The following is a 5,722-nucleotide window of genomic DNA, read 5'->3' on the forward strand; positions in this document are numbered from 1 at the left end:
GATTTTATAAACCCAGGAAATGGTTTTTTAGATAAACCTGATTAAGCCATAAGCATCTAACTGGAGTGCACCAGCGGAGGAAAGCTGTACCTCCTTTGCACAGCCCCTGAGCCAAACCCATAGTACAAGTCTGGACCCAGGAGAAATCTTTTGCCCAGATGGTGAAGAAGGAAATGGTCAGTCTCCTGAACGTGGAAAGCCCTGGCTCATGGAGGATTCAGCCAGTTTGTTTGTATCCTGCGCTGTGAATGTTTGGGGCTAAACATTCCCAGAGCAGGATACTAGGAAGGGTTTAAAATCCAGGCACTGAATTTGTTTTTAAAAGTATGAACCAGGATGATGTTGCCATATGAACAGCGTTTGGGTTCGGAATATCCTGGGTCAACAGACGCTGGGAATGCTGCTGCAGTGGCAGTATGTTTAGCCCAGCGGGTGATTGGAGCATATGGATGGGCTGTTAGTGGCACTCCATCCTGCCATCCTCAGCTAACAGTGTAGTTACTCTGACTTAGCCTGGGTGGGGGAGTGTGTTTGGAGGTGGGGGAAGGGAAATAAGTGAGTTCAGAGAATCTCTCCCCATCCCTACTCCAAAAACTTTAATTAGAAAAATTATTGAAATAAAATGGAAATTAGTTGCCAAGTGGGACTGGTGCATATCTTACTACACCTATAAAAACGGTTTTCCTGCAGGAAGACAGAGTGATGTCATCACGTCACTCTGCATCCCGCAGCCCCTTCCTCCTCAGCCACCCAGCCTCCTCTCCCTCTCCTCCCTGCTGCCAACCCCACAATGGGGTCAGCGACCCATGGCTCGTGAGCCTAAATATGGCTCTTTGACTCCTCAGCAGCAGCATTCACCTTTCTTGCACTGCGGAGGTAAGCTGCTACTGGACTTGTGGGGGGGGGGAGCAGGACCACCTGGTGAGTGGGCAGGTGGTGGCAGGACCTGCGCTGGGGGGATTGGAACCGGGGTACATCCTGATCTCCGCAGCTGTCATACAGCAGGTGGCTGAAGCGCCGGCAGCTGCCATGTGGTGGGTGGTTGCCGGTGTTTTAAAAACAGCTGCTCCATTGCACTGGTGGTGGGACCCGTGCAGCGGCGGGGTGGGGAGGGAGAGACAGTACTGCTCCATCGGATTGGGGAGGGAGAAGGAGCCTAGGCTGGTAGAGGGGGGAGGGAGAGACAGGGCTGGGCTGGCGAAGGGGAGGAGGGGCCCAGACCCTGGCTGCGGGAGGGAGAAGGGGCCCGGGAGTGGGTAGGATCCCTGGCAGGCAGGACTGCAGCCTGGCCCTCCCCAGTAGCCGAGAGGAGAGCCAGGGTTGCCTATCTCCCATGGCAGGGGGGTTGGCGAGCACAGCGAGCAGGGGCCACAGCCCCCTAAACCAAACCTTACGTACAACGGGACTGAAGTCAGTACGGGGTCGAATTAACTGTGGCTCTTAGTTTCAAAAGGGCCTTACCCTTGAGCCCTTCCCTCACTCCCAGTATAAAACTCACGAATAGCTGTCTATTTTCATAGCCGCTGTTTTACTGAAGCCGGTTGTTTCTTTGACGCACACCATGTAATGGTATTTAATCTCAGTGAGATGGTGGATTTAGGAGGAATTATTGTTTTACAACAGCCAGCCATTGACAGCATAAAGAGCTTGTGAAGTAACTCAGTCGGCCCAGGGGTGCTCGGGAGGGACGTGCTGCCGACTCACTCCAGCCCCAGAAACACTTCAGTTACAATAGAGTCCTGGGATCTGGTTACAATCTGCTTGGCCTCCAACCTAGTTGTGACATTGTTCTGCAGGTGGGATCTCACTGGCCCAGCACCCTCGGGACTGGCGTGGTCCCGAATGACAGTTTCTGAACCACTGGAGGTCAAGGCTCCCTTCCCAGCTGTTGACTCGTCTCCCCAACACAGCTCCACTGCCTCCAGCCCTGCCAGGGCTACACTTCCCCCTCGGTGTAGGAGTGAGTGGGCTGGGGGTGTGCGGTCTCGATGGAGGGGCTGAGTGAGGGGGTTGAGGGCATGGGGTCTCGGCAGGGCAGCGAGTGAGTGGGCTGGGGGTGCAGGATCTCAGCGGAGGAGGTGTGTGAGGGGGCTGAGGGTGCAGGAGTTTGGCAGGGCATTGAGTGAGGGAATTGGAGTGCAGGGTCTTAGCTTGGGGGGTATGAGTGAGGGGATGGGAGTGTGGGGTCTTGGGGGGTGTGAATGAAGGGGATGCAGGTGCAGAGTCTCAGCAGGGCGGTGAGTGAGTGGGCTGGAGCCACGCTGGCTCTCCAGTCTCGCTCTCCCCAAGCCGAGACCTTGCACCCCCACACCGCTCACTTGCTGCCTTGCCAAAACCCTGCACCCCACCCCACTCATTCACCTTCCTGCCAAGACCCTGCACCCTCAGCCCCCTCACTCACCAGCTCCAGCTCAGCCCCCCCTTCTCCCTCCACAGCCAGGAGGCTGTGCTGGTCCTGCAGTCTTGTCCCCCTCCTGCCTCCTGCGAGGTTGAAGCGCCAGCGGAACTGCAATGATGTTCTGCTCCTCCCCCATCCCCGCTCCTTCCATCCAGCTGCCTCCAGCCTGGCTTCTGCTTCTGGGTCTGGGGCCAGTGTGGAACTGCCACCGCTGCCTGCCCCTGCTGGAGGCCTGGCCTGGGGCAGGTAGCAGCAATGGTTCCCTGCGGGGTCGCAGAGCAGCAGAGCCCAGTACCTGGAAGCAGAAGCAAGGATGGAGGCAGCTGGATGGGAAGCAGCGGGGATGGGGGAGCAGCAGAGCTCGCTGAGCACCCTGGGCCATCCCCCACCAAGGCACCGCTGGCTGCCGCCGGGACCTGGGAGCCCAGCAGCAGGTGGCAGAGAGGGGAGCTGGAGCCACCTGTCACTCACCACTTTCAGTGCCTCCTGCTGGCCATCCTGGAGCTCTGCCAGGCACATGCGCCTCCACTGACATCTTCCCTTATATTGTCCCTGTCTACAGCCCTGCTCCCTCCTGGACCTTCCGTTTCCTCTCACAGTTTGGCCCTCCAGCCCGGCCACTAAGCTCCTCCCTTTCCAGGGAATTCAGTTTTTTCAGACCTGCTGACTGGCTGGTGTCTCTCGTGCCTTTGCCACTCCCCAGCTCTGAAGGCAGCACCCTGCCAGCAGCAGCACAGAAGTAAGGGCTGTAATACTTTATCATGCTACTCTTAATTTGGTGCTGCTGTCTTCAGAGCTGGGAGGCTGGCGAGTGGCAGCTGTTGACTGATGGCAGCTCTGAAGGTAGCAGTGCAGAAGTAAAGGCAGCAATGCCATATCATGCCATCCTGTCCTCTGCACTGCTGCAGTGGTGTTCAGAGCAGGCTCCTGGCCAGCAGCTGCTGCTCTCTGGCTGCCCACCACCAATAGCACCACAGATGTAAGGCTGGCAATACTGACCCCTCTCCCATACACAGCACCTCTTTGGGTCAGAACCCCGACAATTACAACACAGTGAAATTTCAGATTCAAATAGCTGAAATCGTGAAATTTACGATTTTTAAAATCCTATGACTGTGAAATTGACCAAAGTGGACCATGAATTTTGTAGGGCCCTACCTGTCTCCTTTTGAAGCCACTGACCATACTCTCCTCATTCCACCTCAGCCTCTCTCTTGCACAGTCTGCCCGGTCCAGACTCCAACATAGCAACCCTTTTTGGGGTTCTTACGGAGGACAAATAAGATCTCAGGCCCCAGCATTCTTTTCTCTGCAGGGTGTAGTGCAATGGCACCACCTGGTGCATGGTCTCCAAGTCACAGTGAGCAGCTGCACAGCTTGTAGGACGCTCTGTCAGCCTCAGCTGGAACTCATCTCCCTGGAAACTTTGGGCCAGGTGGTTTGGGATATCCAGTACATCTGCAAACGACTTCTCAGAGGGTATGTCTACACTACAAAGTTAATTCGAACTAACAGCCGTTAGTTCGATTTAACTTTCATAGGCGCTACACATGCAAACCGCTAGTTCGAACTTAATTCGAACTAGGTAAAACTCATTCTACGAGGAGTAATGCCTAGTTCGAATTGAGTAGTTCGAATTAAGAGCTGTGTAGCCACTTAATTCGAACTAGTTGGAGGCTAGCCCTTCCCAGGTTGCCCTGGTGGCCACATGAGCCAAACCAGGGAAACTCTACTGCCCCCCTCCCAGCCCCGAAGCCCTTAAAGGGGCACGGGCTGGCTATGGTGCCCGTGCCAGTTGCAAGCCTGCCAGCACCCAGCCAGCAGACTCTGCACCTGGCACGGCATGAGCCAGCCACCCGCTGCCACCCAGCCCTCCGCCTCTTCCCAGGACCAGGCTGGTGGCTCCCAGGAGCCTGCCCGGGGCCGCAAGAGGCAGGTGCCCGCCTGGTCTAGTGTGGAGCTCGTGGACCTCATCGAGGTTTGGGAGGAGGCCTCCAACATCCACAATCTCTGCACTAGGCACAGGAAGGTGGCTGTCTAGGGCAGGATAGCTGCCAGCCTGGCCACCAAAGGCCACACGCGAACCCAGGAGCAGGTTTGCATGAAAATCAAGGTGGCCCAGTGAGACCCCTGACCCTGAGCTCTGAGCTTAGAACATAAGAACATAAGAATGGCCGTACTGGGTCAGACCAAAGGTCCATGTAGCCTGTCTGCCGACAGTGGCCAACACCAGGTCCCCCTGGAGGGGATGGACCGAAGACAATGACCAAGTGACTTGTCTCCTGCCATCCATCTCCAGCCTTCCACAAACAGAGGCCAGGGACACCATTTCTACCCCCTGGCTAATACCACTTCATGGACCCAACCTCCATGACTTTATCTAACTTCTCTTTAAACGCTGTTATAGTCCTAGCCTTCACAGCCTCCTGTGGCAAGGAGTTCCACAGGTTGATTATTTGCTTTGTGAAGAAGAACTTTCTTTTATTCATTTGAAGCCTGCTACCAATTAATTTCATTTGGTGTTGTCTAGGCCTTCTATTATGGAAACTAATGAAGAACTTTTCTTTATGCACCCTCTCCACACCACTCGTGCTTTTATAGACCTCTATCATATCCCCCCTCCGTCTCCTCTTTTCTAAGCTGAAAAGTCCCAGTCTCTTCATATGGGACCTGTTCCAAACCCCTAATCATTGTAGTTACCCTTTTCTGAACCCTTTCCATGGCCAAAACATCTTTTCTGAGGTGAGGAGACCACATCTGTACACAGTACTGAAGATATGGCGTACCGTAGTTTTATCCTTCCTCTCCTCCTTCTTCCCCTGGCTTCCCCCTTCCAGCTCCCTCCTCCCAGGTTTCCCCTACCCTCTTCTACCCTCTCTCTTCCCCTCTCACACCTCCTTTTCCCAGTCTCCCTAAAGGTTAATCCCGCCCCCTCCAGTTTTGTTAAATAAAGAGAGTTTCTATTTTTGAACACGTGTCCTTTATTTTTTACATCAGGAATCGTAAATTTCAGGGGCTAGAGAGGGGTAAGTGGAAGGAGGTGAGGGAGGAATGGGGTACGAGCCCCCGATGGGGAGGACTGGGGTGGCTCTGTGGGCTACTCGGGGTGGAAGTTCTCTTGCAGGGCCTCCTGGATCTTGACAGCCCCCCGATTGACCCCACCGGATGGCAGCCTGCGGCAAGTGCAGCCGGGCTGATGGCCAAGTGCTTTGATGTGCCGAGTGTGGGCACTCCAAGCCAGGACTGCTTTGCTGTCCCTCATTGAGGTAGACAAGCAAGCGGGGAACCCTGAGAACTGTCTGTCCGGGGTGGGGGTCGGGTCCC

The 5,722-nt window shown here is 55.2% G+C and overlaps 1 long non-coding RNA gene across 1 annotated transcript in view; it reads right to left on the reverse strand.

Moving 5' to 3' along the window:
* The window catches only part of LOC106731982 (uncharacterized), a 104,326-nt gene that overhangs the window by 18,797 nt on the left and 79,807 nt on the right, over positions 1 to 5,722 (reverse strand). The gene's annotated exons all lie outside the window — the stretch shown is intronic.

This window comes from Pelodiscus sinensis, chromosome 32 (assembly GCF_052426305.1).
Source record: "Pelodiscus sinensis isolate ZL-2025 chromosome 32, ASM5242630v1, whole genome shotgun sequence".
Lineage (NCBI taxonomy): Eukaryota > Metazoa > Chordata > Testudines > Trionychidae > Pelodiscus > Pelodiscus sinensis.